The sequence below is a fragment of the Cyprinus carpio genome, chromosome A22 (genome assembly GCF_018340385.1).
Source record: "Cyprinus carpio isolate SPL01 chromosome A22, ASM1834038v1, whole genome shotgun sequence".
Lineage (NCBI taxonomy): Eukaryota > Metazoa > Chordata > Actinopteri > Cypriniformes > Cyprinidae > Cyprinus > Cyprinus carpio.
The window spans coordinates 20,372,465-20,393,336 of NC_056593.1; the positions used below are offsets into that span (position 1 = coordinate 20,372,465).

Genomic DNA, 20,872 nt, shown 5'->3' on the forward strand with positions numbered 1-20,872 from the left:
ATTACACACTACAGTTTAAGTTTTGCTTAAATTTTCAACTCTCTGTATGAACATCACAACAGTTACGATTACCTCAAACACCACAAATAATCCTCTTTTCTCTATACACAAATAATCGGCTGTTCAGTTTAGTACTTTACTCAGTAGGTTCACTGCTCAGTGGCTTTGTCTTTTTAATGCGCTGGAACCAACTGTCTCTTTGTGAACTTTCACTTCTGGTGCCTTGACTGTAACAGGGTTACTTTTCTTTCTCCATCTAATGCTCTTCATTAATGTTTCACTGCAGCCCTTGCCCTTGGTCCTCAAATTGATTCAGATCTCCTCTCACTCCCAGCTCTCCATTTGACCCTCGACCTCCCCCTGTCTGCCCTGCTCACTTTCACTGTGGCTATGTTACACACTGGCTTAATTCACCTCAGCCTGAACCTGATATGTTTTTCATCAAATATACCCCTTTCTCTCAGCAAAATGTTCCACCCTGATAGATATACAGACTTTTTTTTTTTTTTTTTTTTTTACTTATTAATTGCTTTGCTCTTATTTTATTGTAGTATAGTAGAATTTGCTGTTAGGTCAAACACCTCAATAATAATAATAATAAAAAAACGCAGGATGATTTGTCTGTTTGGCTAAATGTGATACTGAGAGATAAAACAAATTGCACAGTGAGAAAAAACACATGTATCAGCACTCACCTTGACACTGTGTGTCCTTAATTGTAGGCTCGAACCCAGCCATGCAAGTGCAGGAACCCACAGGAACCATCCACTCTCCATCTCCATTGCAATAGAGTTTAAGAGGGACAGACACCTCCAGAGCATTAGGTACACAAGTGCCAGGGGCAATGACTAGTGACGTGGCCTCGGCGCCTGTCGCTGTCTCTGGGAAGACGGCAAAATTGGCAATGGTTGTGGAACACTTCTTGTAGAAAACGCGGACAGAGATTAAAGACATGCAGGCGCCCAGGTCCTGGAAAGCCAGATAGAAGCCAGCTTTGGAAAGTGGACCAAAGCTGCGAATCTTGGTGTTGACCCGACCAGACTCCAACATAGAGAAGCTCTCATCCGGAGCAATGGTGTCCACCTTAACATAAGGGTTCTCCATCCAAAAGGGACTGGTGGCGGTGGCAGAATCCGAGTCGGACTCGTAGTGGAATAGATTGAAGGTCTCTTTACATGATCCTGGAATGTTAGGAATACTGTTGCAATCTCGTACGGTGAAATTCATCTCCACATAAACACGGAGAACGTCCTTTCGAGGGATAAAGTCGCTGCGAAGCCAGTTGTTCTGGTTAAGCTCACGAATGTTGCACACTTGGTATGTTCGGATGGGGTTCATGGCATCATCATAACCGCTGACTTCCTCCCACTAAGAAAAAAAAAAGAGAACACTAAGTCATAGATATAAAACAACATACAAGTTCACCTTCAGAATGAGCTAGCACCTAATATATACTGCATTCCAGGATTCTTCTACAGAAGAGAAGACTCTTTTATCTAAAGTATGGTACGATACACTTTATTGTCAGTATTATAAATGAAACTGTTCTCATTTTGATGTTATCCAAGGCTTTAGAACTCTGAGGTGTTACGCTACAGAGGTATGGCAGGCAATAAATTGCTCCTTCTCAGCTCCAGGCCCACACACCGGAGCTAAGAAACAATATAACGCAGGGTGCAAGCTGAGAAAAGAGTGAGTGGGGTGGGATGAAAGCGAGGGGAAATTAAATTTTGGGCTTTTTGGTTAGTGCCTTTTCAATTACACATTGTGTGTGATGTCATTAAGTGGGCAGCTGCACGCTGGTCTTTCATCTGTGTTCACCAGTTCAATGAGGAGACCTGCCTGGCAAATTAATCAAAATTACTGTGGAGTATCAGAACTCCATCGAATAAAACGAATGGATGTTTCCCTCATACCTTGACTGTGGAGTACTCTCTGCATCACTTCACAATCAATTACTGTTCAATTAAACCATCATGATTTCACTGTATTCATACAGATCAACAAGCTACACTCAATCTTCTACCAAAATGTATACATCTTTTGAAAAGAAAGGTGAGAGGTATCTTCAAGAGGTTGACTGCTGATGTGGTACTAAATGTTACATTGCGATTTGTGGTAACAGCATGTGACATGATAAGCATTATGTAGCAACTACTAATGATAGTACAGACTGTGGTCGAGTAAAAAAGCCTTCTAGCAATCTTGGCATCTAATGATGGTTTTTACATCAACCATGGCTTGTTTAAACAAGCAGCATATAGCAACAAGAAATGATTCACATTCAATTCAGTAAAGGAACAAATAGATTCACGCTCAACCTCGGGAAACCGTCCAACTTCTTTTGATTACAGCCAGTTCAATTTCAGAGCAAGAATAAGCGATCCTAAAAGAGAACATGAGCTGTAGCCAAAAACCGAAAACGAAAAATTGCACGGCATTGAGAGATTTGTTGAGAAAGTAGCGTAGTGTTTGTGTAGAGGTGAAGTGTTTAATTAACATAGAAATATGGATGTTGTGCGGACAGGCCATTCATTCCTATGGGCCCCGGGGACCCAAAGCAGACAGGGCTTCCAGAAGATTCTGCTTTATCACTGTCTTTCTGAGCCAAGGGTGCTGAGATCAATAATAAGCATCAGGTCAATGCGATAAGGGAAGGAAAAAAATGAAGTGTAAATGGGCATTTAGTTTAGTGGAATAAATTGCTGAGGGAGTGAAGACGGAAATGAGTAAGTGGCCCACACATGGTGTCGACTACTCTAGGGATAATGGTGCACCAAACATTCCTCCTTTTAAGATTAAGATGCCCAGTTGATTTCTTTTCAGCTCATTTTCAGGGAAATAAGCCTAAGAATGGCTTACTTTAAGTTATTTCTGCATATTACATGTTGATATGAGATAGTACTGTCTGAAAGTACTGAAAAAAATACGCACTTCTGTTTCAAGGTGAAAAGTTATGCTCATTAATTTTCCCCTGCTGCATTTCTTCGATTTGTTGAAAGTAAAATAAATAAATAAATAAATAAATAAAAAAGGTTCAATTAATTTACTTAAGATGCAGATGCTGCTTGTGGAATGATGGTTTATGTGGTTTATTTATGAATATATAAGTGCATTACAGTGTTTTTTTTTTTTTTTTTTTACTCGGTTTTTTTATCTTGGAAGAATTATCAGGTCAGGTTCAAGCGACAGCAGGTCATTATGTTTATTTTTCCTTAATGGTGTTACAGTCTGTATATATCTGTGTTTATTTCTGGGGTAACAGGTGTCAAACTAATGACTAATAGAGGAATTTTTTTTTTGTTTGTTTTTTCATGGCAGATTAAATGCAAAGAGAAAAATAACTGCTGTGTCAGACTGGGATTTATTCCAACTTTTTGCCCCTGTTTTTATTATCTGGGCCCAGTTCCCATTTTGGTTTTCTGGGTGCGACATACCATTGAACTCAGTGTCACACAAAATTAGAAATGAGTGTGCTGTAGGAAAGAGAGATATGGAGGGTGCCAATTAAGCCAGTGGCTGGATCTCCAAAAAAAAAAAAAAAAAACTGTCAAAATTGCATTTAATCCCCAGCAGAAATAAGAAAATATATTTTGCTAAAAATAAATACCAAAAAAATATGACAAGTAGGCAACACCCTCCCACACCTTACCCCAAATTGTCATAACTGCAATAAATAAATGAATAAATAAATATTTTCTATAGCAATAATTCTATAAATAATTCTATAGCATTTATCGTTCATGGTAGTTTTTCTTGTATAGCCTTTAATTTTTGCAAATTTAAACAGAAACATACTATATATATATATAATGCAATCATGCAAATCCAATGAGATTAGTTTGATGTAAAACAGTATTTTCACAAAACATCTTATTTTTCATTTTAGTTTTGGTCTGAAATAACATTTGTTGTGGGATTCGCTCCAGAAGAAGGAATATTTCAATTTGAGATTGAAAAAAGAAGTGTCTGGAACACTGTGAAATTTAAAGCAAGGACACACTGGTGCCACATTTCCCCCGTCTGTCCTAAAATACAGTGGGGTGGCGTGGATGAAATGTATAGCAGTGTGTATGACAGAGAGCAGAAGGGAAAGAATTGGGCAATGTATGTTCTGAAAAGCAGCATCTGTTGGGGTGTAAAGGGGCTGTGCTTTGGCCCATTGTGCTGGTGAGTTTTAGTGCTTTAATGGGGGCGGGGAGGGATATTTACAAGAATAATATATGGACGGGGAAGGTAAGATGCCAGTTGATTTGTGTCTTTGGGGCTGCTCTTGCGCCTCGGTGCATTGGTGCTAAGTTACTCGGAAGTAAAGGTTTTGGGGAGGGGTGACTGCAACAGCTGAAATGGTGTGGCTGGGGGGGCAGGAAGGGGGCAATTGACACAGGACCCTAACGTAAAGGATATAAGGAAGAGAGGTGAAGGATCCAAAAAGAATTAGACAAATCCCAACAAAAGAAGTAAGAAAAGGCAGCAGTGTCTGGGTATTGTGAAAGATATACCAAGCAAAGGATACTTCAGCTGTGTCTGCCAAAAGCTTGTGGGCACAATTTCACTTTTGGAGAATGAATGTAACACAGCTAGGGTGAAATCCAATTTGGGCATTGCCTTTATCTGATGGAACTCAGAGCTTCCTGTGTTTTAACACACTATATTTGAACAAGACTGTAATTGTACCTTTTATAATACCTCTTGATTTAAAGGTCCTATAACTGCAGCATTTATGAGAGAATATCACGAAACCAGGCAGGAACATGTGCGAGTCATTTTCAACCCTCCAATGAATGATTTCAATGGAGATAATAAGAAATGTTATTGATAACAGTGAGTTGATTTTGAGAGTTTGTATTTTAACATGATTTTCAAGACAATTAAGCACATTTTTAACTGTCATTACTGCAATGGAGACGTAATTTTCAATGGAGAAGAACTTTTCAGTAATGCAAAGTTTTTTTTTTTGTTGTTGTTTTTTTTTTTTTAATTATTATTATTATTATTATTATTATTATTATTATTATTATTATTATTATGGTAGTGAACATTTTGGAGAAAATTTGCTTATTTTACATGAAAATAATGCCAAAATGACCATAACAAAAAAGGGGGGAAAAAAATACTACAAAATGTTGCAACATAAAAAATAAAAATTAAAAACAACAAAACAGAAATGAAAAACAAAATAAAATGATGAAACAAAATAAATTCAAGATAAAACAACACAGAACAACAAATAATAAATTAAAAAATAAAATAAAATAAAATAAAATAAAATAAAATAAAATAAAATAATAAAATAAAATAAACGGACCAGTTAGTTTCTTTATTTTATGCTGAGGTCAAATGTGACCCGGAGAGAACCCTGTAAACTTTATTTGGACTGAAGCAGTGGATCATATAAGCATGATGGGCTCAGGTTAACCAAAGTCAAACACACAAAAGTAATAACTCACCCCAGTTTCAGGATGTGAGGTCCATGCGAGTTCAGTGGTGGCCCATTTGGTGTCCATCAGTGTTTCTGCAAAAAAATAAAAAATGAATATTAGCCTAATCAACAGACAAATAAGGGAAATACATGGAAATGGAAAAACTTGGGAGGAAGTGATTTCACACTGTTCGGGATGAGCTAAGCAACACGCATCTGTCACTGTCCATGTTGTTAATAGGTATTAATGCATTGCGGTAAATTCATGGGTGCAGGAACGGAGAGAACGCTATCATGCTAATCAACACAGTGAAAAGACGGCAGAAAGGCGAAACAGCTTTGTGGGTGATCCAGAAGGCATTGTCAAAGATTTATGACAGCCCTCCCTCTAATTAGATTTAATTAGCCTTGTATTTGCTGGGTGGGAAAGAAAAGCTAAGTGTTTTTGAAAGACAACCCGCTCCCCTACACACACACACACACACACACACACACACACACACACACACAAAACATCCACATACTCGCACCCTTAAGCAAGCAGCTGTAAAACTCAAGAGGATATATAACAGAGCAAAGGAGTTCTTGAATAGCACCATAAAACTCACAAAAGGAAGATCTTCACAATTTCCTCACTACCCAATATGCTCTGCCTGTCTGTTTTTTCTGTTTTTATCCCAACCAGCCATATGTGCAGCTCTCTGTATTTATTATAATGAAAGCACACTCACTCAGCCTAGACTACCAACATATTGAGCCAGACCATATTACCTTCTGCCACCTGCTCCGGCTGTTTATACATTGTGGCTGCAGTTACAACTGGGACTATATTTTACTAAATTAGATGAATGGGAGTATTTCAAATAAATATCAGAGTATGTTTCTTGTCCTCCAAAGCGAGTGCTAAACACTGTTACACCAGGCATTAACATTCATTCACGATGTGAAAAGTTGTAGTGGTTGTGACCGCATGTAGGACTTTATGATTTGGAGGAAAATAATTGATATTTTTGTGACAAAAAATTGATATATATATATATATATTTACCCACAAACAGCTCTAGGTTTGCTGTTTATTGTAAAATAATAATAAATAATAATATAATAATAATATTGTGGCATTTTCTGCAGGAAATCTTTTTGGTTCATTAATAATTTTGATTGGTGTTATCAATCTGAATGGCTTGCTTGTAAATTGTATCTGCACATCAGTTTTATTTCAGTATCATTGAGATACTATTACTATTATACTATTATAGTTTTTGTTAATATTTTGCCTAGATTCGATTTTATTTTTATGTTTTCTGCTCTCCTGTTAATTTTAGGTAAAGTTTTAGTAATTTTATAGTGTTTTTTGTCATTTTTGTTAGTTTTTTGCTGTTTTAAAATGTCTATTTTATTTTTAATTAATTTTTATTTCAGTTTTAGTTTTTAGTACATCAAGTTAACCTAAATAAAAATGAGAAATGTCACCTTGGAAACTAGCTGAAATAACATAACTAATAAAAGAAACGAATAAAATAACAGCTTTCATATTTTATTTCCATTAACATTTCATTTATTTCAATTAGCGAAAAGGCTTTTTAAGTTTTAGTGTTAGTTAACTATAATAACCCTGCTTCACATTAATTTGGTAACACTTTATTTTAAGGTGTCCTTGTTACACGTTACATGTACTTACTATTATAATAACAATTAATTATGCATAATTACATCCAAGTAACCCTAAGCCAAACCCAAACCCTAACCTTAACTACTGCATGTAGTTCATTAATATTACTCAGCACTTATATGTATAATTACACTGTAACAAGGACACCTTAAAAATAAAGTGTAACCTTAATTTGTAATATACATATTTATTTATTAAAATGTGTACTTGTGTAATTTTATTCAAATTATAAAATATATAAACATGGCACAACTACAACAACAGTAGTAATAATAGTAATAGTACCTGTTTTCATTATAATTATTATTATGGCTATAAAAAATAATAAAAAATAAACAGATTGATTAATTTTGTAATAAATAAAAATAAGAATTTAGAATGATAAATACTTCTACTACTACTAATACAACTAAATTTACAGTACTGTAACTATATAACTGTAAAATTACAGTATGAATATTTTATGGCTGTCTGATTTTCAAACATAAAAACCATCAAGCTTTTATTTTGCCGGAAAATAAAACGAGCCCTTTAAAATTAAACTGCAGCTATTACAACCACAATATTGCGATTTTAAATTGATTAATTGTGCAGAACAATATGCATTATTTGCACCTTGCCGATACATCCTGATGTGTCCCCGGATGACAGCGAAGGACCGCCTACTCACCTGTCAATCAAAATCATTCGTATCACTCTGTCTAATTTGACTGAGATCATATCATTTGAGACGGATGTTAATACCAAGTTTACATTAGTTTTATCTTCTCCACTCATCTTTGTTTACTCATGACGTACAAAAAAAAAAAACTGTGTCTACTGGAAATATTGAACTTGTTTGTGCCTACATGAGAAGTTTCAAACACGTAGGTGTTTGTACAAGACCAAGTCTGAGGCAGCTGTTTACTCTTTCAGATAGAATTGGTCATTGATTGCCTGTCGGGATGTCATGCGGTGCGTCCGGACCGTCATATTGTGTCACTGACTGACAGGTCCGCTCTCGTTATTTAAAAGAAACCCATAAGTCAGCTGCCAGCTGTGGCAAAGCTAGCAAGCCCAAGTGAAAGCGAGCTGTGACTCAGTGAAACAGGCTGAACGTTCGGGAGCATGCGGAGACTGACTGCGGCGTTCTGCAGCCTTCTGTTTTGTTTGCGTTTTGTATCGCTGTGCTGAAAAACAGCAGAGCAGAGCATTGTGTCAGCTGAGCCACGCTCTTTTAGATGAGGAGGCAATTCTCAGCTCAATGAGAGAGCCCAAGCGAACGCAGCGGAGGGCGAGCCACCCCTCACCCCATCCCGCCGCAGTCAGGGGGGCGAGAGGCCGTGCCCTCAATGCGACAATTCATTCACACTCCAGCATGAAGCCCACAGCAGCACCATGCCTCCATTACGGCCCACAGACCAGCTCGCTACTGTTTAAAATGGCTCCATACAGGGAAAGTTTTGTTTAGGCAGCTGGGAACCGAACAGTTTATTTCCTGTTTCTCTCAGTTTTGAGGAAAAGCCTAAGGTATGGGTATTTTCTGGCAGGGGGGGGGAGACGTCGAACCTGATTGACGAGTGCTGAGAAGAAACCTCCCCCTTGCACAAGCTGAATGTTTTAGTGTGAAGCATGGGCAAACTTTAGGCTATAAACCCAATGACACACCATAAACTTAAGGTAGTGAGGCAGAACATTTATGAAACTTGAGAAAACAGGCCCGACACATAAATTAACTGCCGCAAAATGAAGCGCAGGTTTCCTTATTTGCCTCATGTTGAAACTGTCATCAAAAAAATAATTAAATTGTTTGGGTTTTTTTTTTTTTTACTATAAAATAAAGAAATATAAGAAAATAGTAACAATATACCAATGCAAGCTACTTAAATGGGGTCATATGATGCGATTTCAATTTTTCCTTTCTTCTTTGGAGTTGTTACAAGCTCTTGGTGAATAAAGAAGATCTGTAAAGTTGCAAAGACTAAAGTCTCAAATCCAAAGAGATATTCTTTATAAAAGTTAAGAAGTCAACCACACCCTCCTAAAACGGCTCGTTTAAACACGCCCCCACATCTCTACCTCACTATGTGGGAAGATTTGCAAACAATCAACTTTAATTACAAAAAAATATATATTTTGTATAAATTTTTTGGTTTTCATTTTCATTTTAGTTAATGTTTCAATTATGTCTTGTGTTTGTTTTGTTTTTTTTTACTTAAATAGTAACAATAATAATATACTGAACTACTTTAAAAGATAGATCACTTATTTGTTTGTGTGTGTGTGTGTGTGTGTGTGTGTGTGTGTGTGTGTTTAATAGCAGTATTATATAATATATGTACATGTTAATTTACTGAGATTTTGAGTCTTTTATGGGACCTTATTAATAATCCATTTATACATGTACATATTTATACAATGGCTCATTAATAGGGTTCTCATATAAACACAAAAATCCCTGGAAATGTACATAATTTCAGGTAACTGAAGCACATAATCAAAAACATTGATGACTGAAAGAACATGAAATGTGTACCCGGATGTTTAGGAGGAAATAGGAAATCGATGTAAATTACTAAATGATAAGTCAGCCTGTTTTGGTTTTAAACATTAACAACACACAAGTGTAGACATGCACACATTCAAATGAAAGCCAAATTCCCCATTATCGGAGTTGCATGTTAAAACACACACACACACGTTTATTGATGTAAGAAAGGTCAGCTCTCCCATTCTAATCCTCTAATGACAGAGCAGCACTAATAACAGAGGAAGACAGAGAAACACTTGAATCAAACAACACACAAACACACCTTCTGTGGGTTTTACGACTGCCTTAAAATATTTCTTTGTTCCAGTTAGGCAATCGTTGTTAAAGAGGGGTATGTGAACAAAACTACCTCTATTGATACAAAGAATGTTCGGTGGATTTAGAAACTGAGTCAGTGGCGTGTGGGCATAGACAGGTGAGAGATTACTGCAGGATTTCTGCTTTTCAGCTTTACCCGTTCCTTTTTTTTTTTACGTCGTTTGGAGGTTAGAAGACGTGGGATATAAAAAAAAATAAAAAAATAAAATCCATGTGAAACAGCAAAGACTAGACCAGTAGAGTGCAGAATAAGGACTAAAAAGAACAGAATTTACATATAATTTCGCATTTCATGAAAATTAAAGGACAAGTGTGTACTTTCTGCATTATTACTGCCACCAAATGGAGCGGCAAAAATAAAAAAATGTTGTTAACCAGTTTTGTGATGACTCCTCACCTTCCCCATTGGTCAGTCAAACAAAAAAACCCACCCCACACCTTGCTATTGGCTGATCCAAGGTTTCTTTGTTTATAATTATATCATGTTTTTGTTCTTTAAATAAGTGTAAAAAATTCTATATATCTGTGAATGGAACTGATAATCACTCTTTCATACACAATTACTTATACAAAATAATATAACCTAAACATTAATATATTATTATATATAAGACTAAATATTTATATTATATATATATATAAAAACATATCGATAATAGTCTATACAACAAAATATTCATAGTCCATGACAAAACCGCCCCAAGATCCAGTGGATAATTCCGCTGCAAAAGTTTGTTCTAGAAAAATCAAGTGCACAATAATTTAATGAATTCAAAATATATATATAATAATATTATACCTATACTATGATACGATATATATATTAGACTGCATTAGAATATATTATAGTCATGTGCATCTATATGCATAGATAGATAGATATAGGTATAATAAACATTAAAGACATTTCATTAACCTATGTTAGGTCCAGCAATTTGTTTTTTTTAGGTCACCAAAGATACTGATAGATATGTCCAAACCAATATCACAGTGCAACAGAAAGCGATTACAGTATGTATATCCGGTGCACAAAAAAGATACACTTTGCGTCACAGCACGCAGACGCGCTTTTGCTTTAAAAAGCTCAAACGACCACAAAGGGAAGAGATATGATGTGCTAATGTATTTGTATCTGTGTAAGAGTTTATTGAGCCTTTTCTTTAAAACGTTTTTAAATCTTGTCAGTTACTGTGTGCATGAGGAGCATTTTATAGTCTTTTCTACTCCCTCCGTTTTTGTTCTCAACAGACCCCCAGTAGCAAGCCAACACGATTTAGAAACAACAATAAACTCCAGCAAGATAAAGTCCTTTTAATGCAAAAATCATATAGGACATTTATCTACAAATCAAGAGTATAAATAATGGGAACACCTGAACGATCGATTGGAGAGAGTTGTACCGAGCTGACTGTCGCATCCAAATGAAAACCAGGGTTTGTGTGATATGCTGACTTACAGCCGCAGCGGAGAAAAGAGTTTACGCGAGTTTACGAAAGAGTTTACTTTAAAGACCTAAATATTCATCTATCGTATGGCGTCAGACGACTTGGAATATAATGCATTACTTTGTATCAAAAATGATTTTTATAATGTTTTTTATGCCTTTTGTGCGGCTTAACAGTAACACAGAATATATTCACAATATCGGATGTCTAACCGATACCCAATCTTTCAAACAAAAGAAGTATCGGAGCCGATATCCGATATGAAAATCAGATCAGCGCATCCCTAAATGAAAAATCGTTGATTTTATTGTAAAATGTCACACTCTTAAAAAAAAATTTGTACTTGGAGTAATTTTATTCTAACTATTAAATCAAACATTGTATTCATTGTATTCAATTTTCAGGAATAATTCATTAATTCTCTGGAAATTCTCAGATCTGTCTATTCCATCTTGCATCTCTGCCAGTTTTGTCTCCACGCTGTGCCATTGTGAAATCATACCGAAGAAAACGGCAGGCCCGGTGACAAAAAAAACGAATGTCACATTCTCTGTCTCCAAACTCTTGAGCTCTGTTTTGCCACCCAACACTGAGATGTGTCAACAGGAGTGGGGACAACAACTGCATAAAACTTATTAAAAGCTAATTAGAAATGATTGCTTTTGTGTTGGGCTTTTGTAGCTGCTTTTATTAGCTTTTTGGGGGTTAGGTGAGACGCAGCAGCAAGTGGGGGAGAGTGTGTATGGGAGAGAGGGGGAAAGTCGTTGACAGAGGATGGAGGGGAAAAAGGGGGGATCCTATTTAAATTGAAATGTGGTGGAGCGGCCTCAGAGGCTTTTGTGCCACACTGGAGTGTGGTGATTAGAGGAGAAGGCTGCTTTTGGTGAGCTGCGTGTGCAAACCTCTAATTGGTCGACGCTTCTTTGATGTAGGTGCTGGATCACCATCACCCTGAATCCTCCATGGGGAAAATCATGAAAGGAGTCTCCTCATCCCCATCTGTCTGTCAGTCATGGCACAATGCTTGTCACTCTCCCAGTCATTTACGTACTAACAGGGCTCACTGTCAATGCTACAGATGTAGTGTTCATTTCATGATGGATTTACCATATTTTTTTAACCAGTAAAATTGCCTGAAAAGTCTTTGCTGAATTTGTAATTGTACAGTGAAAACTCCTAAATTTAGAAAAACAGAGTTTTCTGGCACTTGACTATTGTTATGTCATGCAAAACAATCAAAATTTGTGCTAGATTTACATTTATGCCAGTGCCTTGTAATGTATTCAAGCTATGAATTTTATCAGTATGTGCTCAAAGAAAATCTACCACTTGCAAAAATGTACATTTAATTGCATTGTACTACAAATCTAAAAAGTATATTTAAAAAAATAATAATAATAATAAATAATAATAAAAATGCACTTGTAAATAATAAAATATCAATTAAATAAAAGGTAAAAATTTCAAATTAATTGTTTTACGTTAAGTACATTTTAAGTCATTGTAGTGCTTTTAAGAAGTAAACTTATTTTGATGTTGAATAATATAATATTTTAGTTTGTGTTACTCAATATTACATTTAAAGTGAATATACTACATCACTACATGATTACAAATGTGTAATTACAAATATATTTAAATACATGACATATACTGCTTTCAATAGGAGTTATGTTAAGTATATTTTAGTGTTTACTATAAATGCTTGTCAGTGCATTCAATAGTAAACTTTAACCATATTTCAAAGACAGTAGAAACAATTATAAAATTACATATAAAGATGCACTTAAGTACGACTTAAGTGAATCAGAAAATACTCTAAAATTAAGCTAAATTGCATTTTAAATAAATGTAAACTATACTGTAATAAATTTGCGATAAACATGCAATTAAGGGTCCAAAAAATTACATTCAGTTTGCACATAAGTATAGTCTTTTAAAGCATATAATTTCCATAATAAGTACTACTTTTTTAGAAATATGCTAATGTGTACAGTTTCATAGAGAACTAACCTGAGTGATTTGTCCATTTTGTTGAATTGAATATGGTCGACGCTCAAATCTCAAAGACTCTTTCAACAGTCTTGACACCAGCTACGATGACAGCATTTGACAGGAAGGTGACAAAGAGCATAAGTGCGCCTGCTGCATTTTTGTTTGTTGTGTTAATTAGTTCTTTAGCTGACATTAGAAGATGTTGGGATTAGTGCGAGGTCTTAGGGGGTCTGATTTTGAAGTTGACATCATCAAGGGAATGGGGTTGTGGAAAATGGGCCCATTTGCTTTGATCAAGCAGAGCCAGACATGCCGTTCACGCTCACAGACAGCACAAAGAGGAGAGCACGTCAGGTACATACGGCGAGCAAAAGATGCCACAAACGAGATGAATATTCAAGTCTTGATCGTTTTTGCATGAACCCCGCAGTGCCTTCCAGATCTAGTTTCAGTCACAGAAATGGGCATTGCACCTCTCCTTACCCACATCAGTTCTCTTTTCTTCCTTTTTCCAAGGCCTTTAATTACAGAGCACGGTCAGTCTGATGAACAGGCAGCTCCTGGGGCGACTGTCTGCTAACCAGGTGTGCTCACAATGCTGCATTCCCAGTGTCTAAATGTGTGTCCCTATTACTACCATGTCCAGAGCTCCTAAAGAAGTAGAGTGATCATGTCACCTGTTTAACGCAGTGAGACCTTCCCAGTGTCCCCCTCTCCATGTGAATTACTCGAGACTTGTATCGCATTTCATATGCATTTTCATATGGGACTGAGTGGTATTCTACCCATAAAAGATGCAAATTAGTACCTTAGAGTAGTAACAAGGTGCACTATTAATATTTTAGGGGTAGATAATGTATAAAATGTCCCTTTAAGGGTACTAGGATAAGGGATAAGCTTATGTATCCCAATTTTTTTTTGTGAGTGTATGTATTACAATATAATAATATTGTAATAAAGACATTATAACATGTAATACAATATATAAAACATTTGGCATTAGAATTACTAGTGAAAAACCAATGTACACCCAGAAAACAAAAGGTATAAAAGCTGTCACTGGGGTGGTACCTTTTCAAAAGGTACACTTTTGTACAATATTTATTCCTATAACATGCTTATAAGTGCCTTAAAAGTTACCGATATTAAAAAAAAAAAATGGAGAGTAGATAAGGTGTGAAATGTCCCTTTCAGGGAACTGGGACAAGGAATAAACTCTTCTACCCAAGAAGGTACAACTTTTGCAACTTTTTTTTTTTTAACACATTATAATATAGTAATAAATATATTATTACATAGTTACACACCGTGTGTAAAACATTGGCATTAAAAATATCTCATGAAAAATCACGATATACTCAGAAAGAAAAGGTACGAAAGCTGTCACTGGGTGAAAATATTTCAAAATATATATATTTTGGACCTCATTAACACATGGAAGATGCATATTAGTACCTTAAAAGGTTACTACCTATGAACTTTCTAAGTAAATAAGGTAAACAATGTCTCCTTAAAAGAAATGGTAGAAGGGATCCATGATATAAAATGGACTATTTCGCTCTGGCCACCTATGCCCATTGTGATCAATTGTCATGAATTCGGGCATGGTGTCCCCTAAAGCACTTAGCGAAAGTGTTCCGATACTGCACATCAGTTACTCTGTTGTGGCTAGACAGGACACGAGATGCGTTTGAGATGGAGATAAAGCACGATCAGCTATTAATGAGCCACTTAAGCTAACACGCTGGCGTATTCTGATACCAAACGTTGATCCAATTACAGATTTCACACTAAATGGGAGCCGTCTGTTAGACTCACATCGCTGCAGGAGTACAATCAATTAATGCGTTTGTGTTTCTTCTTGTAGAGGCGAGTTATTGTACGGCCGCAAGGCAAACAAGAATGCGTAGGCCTCGTTTGTGTTCATAATAATTTTAGATTTGACTCTTTGGTTAGAAATGACTTAAATGTGTTCCCCACTAATCAATATCTACCAAGACTTTCATTCAAAAGCTTGTGCTCTTTTTGGTTTTCCAATTCTTTCTTAAAAAAAATATTACAGTATGACGTCTTCACCAGAGCTGATGCTTCAGGCATCTTTACACAACAGTAATGACAGTGTTTGCTGGTCAGAGAGAACGACAGCTGTACTTTCATGATGTATGATGTGTTTCATGTGGATTCCTAGTCTAAAACACTAGCATAATGTAATTTATGCGTCAGAGCATGTGATTCTCCCCACAGTCATGTTTCCGTATCGATGTTGATGGTCACATGTTTATGACATCTAAGCAAGAGTTTCTGTTTGAAGTTTTGCATATAATTTTAAAAGAAAACTCTAGAATCAGAGTTTAGACACAAGGAAAACTTAAAGGGAAAAAGTAAAGGGGAAAAATGTGAGATGGGAGGAAAAAATAATATTTTAATGCTTTTGCGTTCTCTCACAAATGTTATGTGCTCACCTGAGAAATTTTGCATAATCACAAAGTTTTGCGCACAAACGGCAAGTTTCTTGGGGGGAACGCAGGCGTTTTGTGAGTGTTTCTCCGGGGAACGCAACAATTGTTCGTGTACATTTCTAAGTTTTTATGCAAAACTTTTGCGACCTTGCAAAGTTTGCAACAATTTTTATTTTTTATTTGGCAAACATTTTGTGAGCCATTGCAAAGTTTCTCGGGTGAATGGAAAAACTTTTGCGCACAAATGCAAAGTTTCTTTGCGAAACCGCAAACATCTGTGATAGAACGCAAAAGCATTTTCCCTCATATATAAAATTCCTTATATTTTAATCATTATTTTTTATACAATTTTTCTGCATTATAGAATGTCAGTACAACATTAAAAACAAATAGTAATATGGTGGTGGAATGACTGTGTAGCAACATTTAAAAATTTTTAAAGCAACCTAAAATATCCTACATTTTTAGGATCTTCAAAGTAGCCACTCTTTTGCTGGCGTCTCACCCGCTCCTTTTCCTTCTGTCTTTTTAATGTTTCATTCACACCTTTTCTATCTCTGTCTTCTTTCCCCCAAGTGTCTGAGGTTGTATCAGTCAACAGGAAGTGTTTTGACCAGGCCGACGCTGATCACAGCCATCCTTTCCATCCACTTCATTCTCTCTGATTCCCCCCATATCTCTGAAAACCCTTCTCCTCTTTTTCTCCCTGTCTATCATGCTCTCCAGGTCTCCATTACTGTCAGCAGGGAGCAGGGCCAGCTAGAATAAATACAGATGGACTCAACTAGCCAGTTGAAAAATGCAAGCCAGTGACAGTAAAACAGATTTACAGAAGGTTTGGAAGAGGGGGAGGGACACTTTGTCTCCTAAAGCATCTTGTAAATGGCACTGAGAAAATAATAAAACATATGTTTAGGTCACAAAAGGTCATAGCAATGCGACCCAAGCAAAGAGTTGTTTTAGTGTTTCACACAAAGAAATGCATTCTATTCAGTCTAAAAAAAAACACCTGTTAAAATGTTTCTGGTGTCACCATGGGGGTTTCTCTCTATTATTTAAAATAAATAAAAACTCTGAGTCTGAATTATCAAAAAACAAAGTAACTTTTAGAGACCTTTGCATTTTAGTAACATTGTATTCTGTTTAAATGTAAAATAAAACTTTCTAAAAAGACGCCAATGTTCAATAAACAATTAAATGTTGGAAATAGGTTAAACAGTAATGTAGCTTTTTTTTATGATTAAAAAACCTAAAGCCTCCAAGATGTGTAAAATATATATATTATTATAATATATATATATATAATATATATATATTTTTTTTTTTTTTTTTTTTTTTAAATGAGTGGAGAAAATTGCAATCTGTCAAGCATGATGGAATCCTGCCATTGACTGAACTGAGCGTACACACATTTTAACCAACAGTCAAACACCTCTCCCTCTCCTCAAGTGAAAAGTATAAGGACTAAAATCACGGTAACTATGTTTTGATTGATTTTCTCGATCTGGTTGAAATTCAACTCAGTCTGTAATAAACTGCCAGGAATGCAAGTCTGCCAATACTGCAGAAAAAAATAAAAGATCTTTTTGAAACTCTAAAATATGCCTCCATGCTCAATAGAGAGCTAAATGCATCATTACCCACTACTCATATTATCAGTCAAGCTATGTCCCAAAATCTGGCACACGGTACTGATGGAGATGTTTTTACATAAATCAAAAACAACCTGAGTGCACAGGCATTATTCATATGGTGCTATTGAGGCATATTCCATGAAAAGTCAACACATCTTTGTTTAATGGACAAAAACAGTAAAAAAAAAAAAAAAAGACAGAAATGCCCAACCAGAAATTGGAAAAGAAACCAACCCTGAGAAATTTTTACTGGAGTAACGAATGTGACAACTAGCCCCGGTCTCCAGGGAGCCATGCGCCCTCCCACACAAAATTCTGAATATTTGGTTTTGGAGGTATTTATATTCCTCTCCTGGTGTTTTGTAATCCAAGCCAAAAGAACGAGGCAGAAGGCATGTCTGACTTCCCCATACCTCCATTCCAGGTTCATTATTGAGGTATTCTGGCACTGCGCTGCCACTGGCTTGAATGTCAGCCACAGAGAGGAGCTGTCTGTTGTAGCTGCTGTCCAGGGACTCATCTACCATCCTCAACAGCCCGTTTGCCGTACTCGCCTCCCTTTGACACGTTCATTATGCCACTGCAGAGGCAGCCAACAGACATCTAGGCTAAAATATATGGTAATGGCACGATCCCTCAGGACCACTGGAAGGCATTTGCCATGCTATAACACTAAAGGAGGTACTTCAGACTGTGGGGCGGATGTTGAAATGCCCCCCAAACCCTAATTTTTTCCAACTACTTTTACCTTGAGATAAGATGTTTGTGAAAGGACGCTGAGGATGATGCCAAAGCTTGACATCACGGTTTCTGATCGATAATAGCATGGACACAATGGGAAAGTGAACAGGTATCACAAAAACACCACAGTGTTCTTCAACCATCCCCAGTGTTTAAGATACAAAAAGTTGGAAGTAAAGATTTTCCATACTTGAAGATTAGAAGTCTGTGAGTGAAAAGTGAAATATAAAACTAAAAAATAAAAGGCATCTGAAACTACAGCAAAAATATTAATAATGATATTAATAAAAACACCTCTAAAAATGTAGCAAAAATATTGACAGCCTAGGAAAAAGTTGAATTATCTTAATGCAAAAAAAATTAATATGAAACAATAAAAAAAAAAAAAAAAAAACCTTTGGGTTCATCATCGCAGTCACTCATAAGCATCTATAAATGTATGTATAAAGGCTTTGGTTAGAATTTTCTTTTTTTTTACCGTTCTGCTTCAAATTATATAATGAGATATATGTCTGGGTGAAAATTACTTCCTGATATAGTCATCAGCCAGACATACAGTGCAATTTTACAATGCAAACATACAAATAACCTCTAATGGATGTTAAATATGAGATTTCTGCTTTTGCATCAGGGTGCAGCTGTTTGTTAGCAGCTACTGGACTGATGTGGTCCACATTTCCAGCGTTCCAGTGGCTTTTGATCACTTCGTAATGTTTCAAACCGTTATACCGTCTGGGGCAGCCAGTGAGGTTGAGATTCCTTTGAATTTCTTGAGAAGAAAACCCAAGCTGCGAGGGCAAGATCCCTGCGAACCTCCCAGTGCCGTCACATATTAGCACTGGCAGCTACCGCTGAAGACATGGGAACAAATCTGTAGCTCAGTGTCATGCTGCATGCTAATTATCAGGATGTGTTGTGGTTTACCTGCTAGAACAAAGAAAACATGTCTAATGGCTTCAACTACACACCGCACCATAATAGGAGTTATTATGTTAAGTTCTTTGGACTTCTTTCTTAGCGTTTGTTGCTACATTTGACACATTACCCTGAGTCAGAGCAGGCCTCTTTCGACTAGCTCTTCTCATGTTAGCTCATTAAGCCCAGAGCCCATTCGTTAATGTTTACCTGCCCAACTATATATCTCAGGTCAGTACTGCAACAACAAAGAAAAGTTAGGCAGTTACCGACAGGAATGGACATGGGTAGGGCCTTTGTGAATGTTGAGCCGACAAATAAATGCACAGAAAGAAATACACACCCAAACCGAGTCTCTGAATACGTTAATTATGAATATTGAATATGACTAAAAGCATGGTTTGGAACTGGAAATTTCTACCAAACTCTGACACTTTGGAAATATGTCATTAATAGAAAGTAGGGCGCAGAGATATGTACATTTCAGAAGCTCCCACAGCTGATTAAACATTCATATACAAGCAAAATGTGACGTTACCACATAAAGCATGTTCCTGGATCAAAATTTTACCACTCAAATCAGGTAATTGACCATATGCTGGTAATTTTGGGGAAGTCTTGGCCCAATGGCTAGAGAGTTTGACTCCTAACCCTAAGGTTGTGGGTTTGAGTCTTGGGCCGGCAATACCAACGACTGAGGTGCGCTTGAGAAAGACAAACAAGCCCCCAATTGCTCCGGGCGCTGCAGCATAAATGGCTGCCCACTGCTCCGGGTGTGTGTTCACAGTGTGTGTGTTCACTGGTGTGTGTGGACTTTGGATGGGTTAAACGCAGAGCACGAATTCTGAGTATGGGTCACCATACTTGGCTGTATATCACGTCACTTTGTTATTTGTCACTTTGTAATTTTATTCAGGCACTGGTAAAGTTGGCTGACCAAGGTATGTCTTATCTACGTGAATCATAGAACCGTACCAAGAATTGTACTTATTTGGTAATTAGTCAACATAAGCTCACTGGAAAAACATGCCTCTAACTACAAAAAATTTACCTATACATAAAAAAATCACTGCAGTTTTCCAGCTGAAATGAACAGAAAAACACCAACGATAGTTATTCCAAACCCATATGTATGTATTTCTGACATAGTAAAATGCTCAGGTACGAGGACTGTGAAACACGAGTCATGATAAAAGAGCTCAAAGACTTGTAGAACCAAGCTAAAGTGGCATTGTTGCTTCAGCATATGTGTTTTTTTTAGTTCACTCTTGCTTTTGTAAACACTATCGGTTAGATTTAGTGTAGGTGATGCGTTTATATCCCAAAACGCAATAGAGCATTAACATTTTAAGCGCCACTCACCGGGATATCACCCTTTTCAGGGAAAATTTAACATGCTTTTATCAACACTCACTGGACATTTCACTTTGCAACATGCCGTGAAACGTGCAAAAAGAAACAGTAATATAACTTTCCAGATAATGCCGCCACAGGCACGTTTTTCCAATGCACCTGAGGTTTTAATTGAAGGTTATAACTTGTTATTTCTGTTTACTCCTTGTACACTCCCTGTTGGCTAAAGCAAGCAAAAAAAAAATAATAAAAAAATGTTGGTTGTGAATCTCTCCATGCTTATCTGTTCGATCTTTTCAGCCGTGTTCTTAATTGCCGCTCAGTTAATTATTCTCACACTTGGCTGCAGTAATAACTTGACTCGTTAGACCTTTCTAAATGGTTTTCG

The 20,872-nt window shown here is 36.5% G+C and overlaps 1 pseudogene; it reads right to left on the bottom strand.

The window, feature by feature from the left end:
- LOC109096673 overlaps positions 1-20,872 on the bottom strand; it is a 48,784-nt pseudogene that overhangs the window by 13,925 nt on the left and 13,987 nt on the right.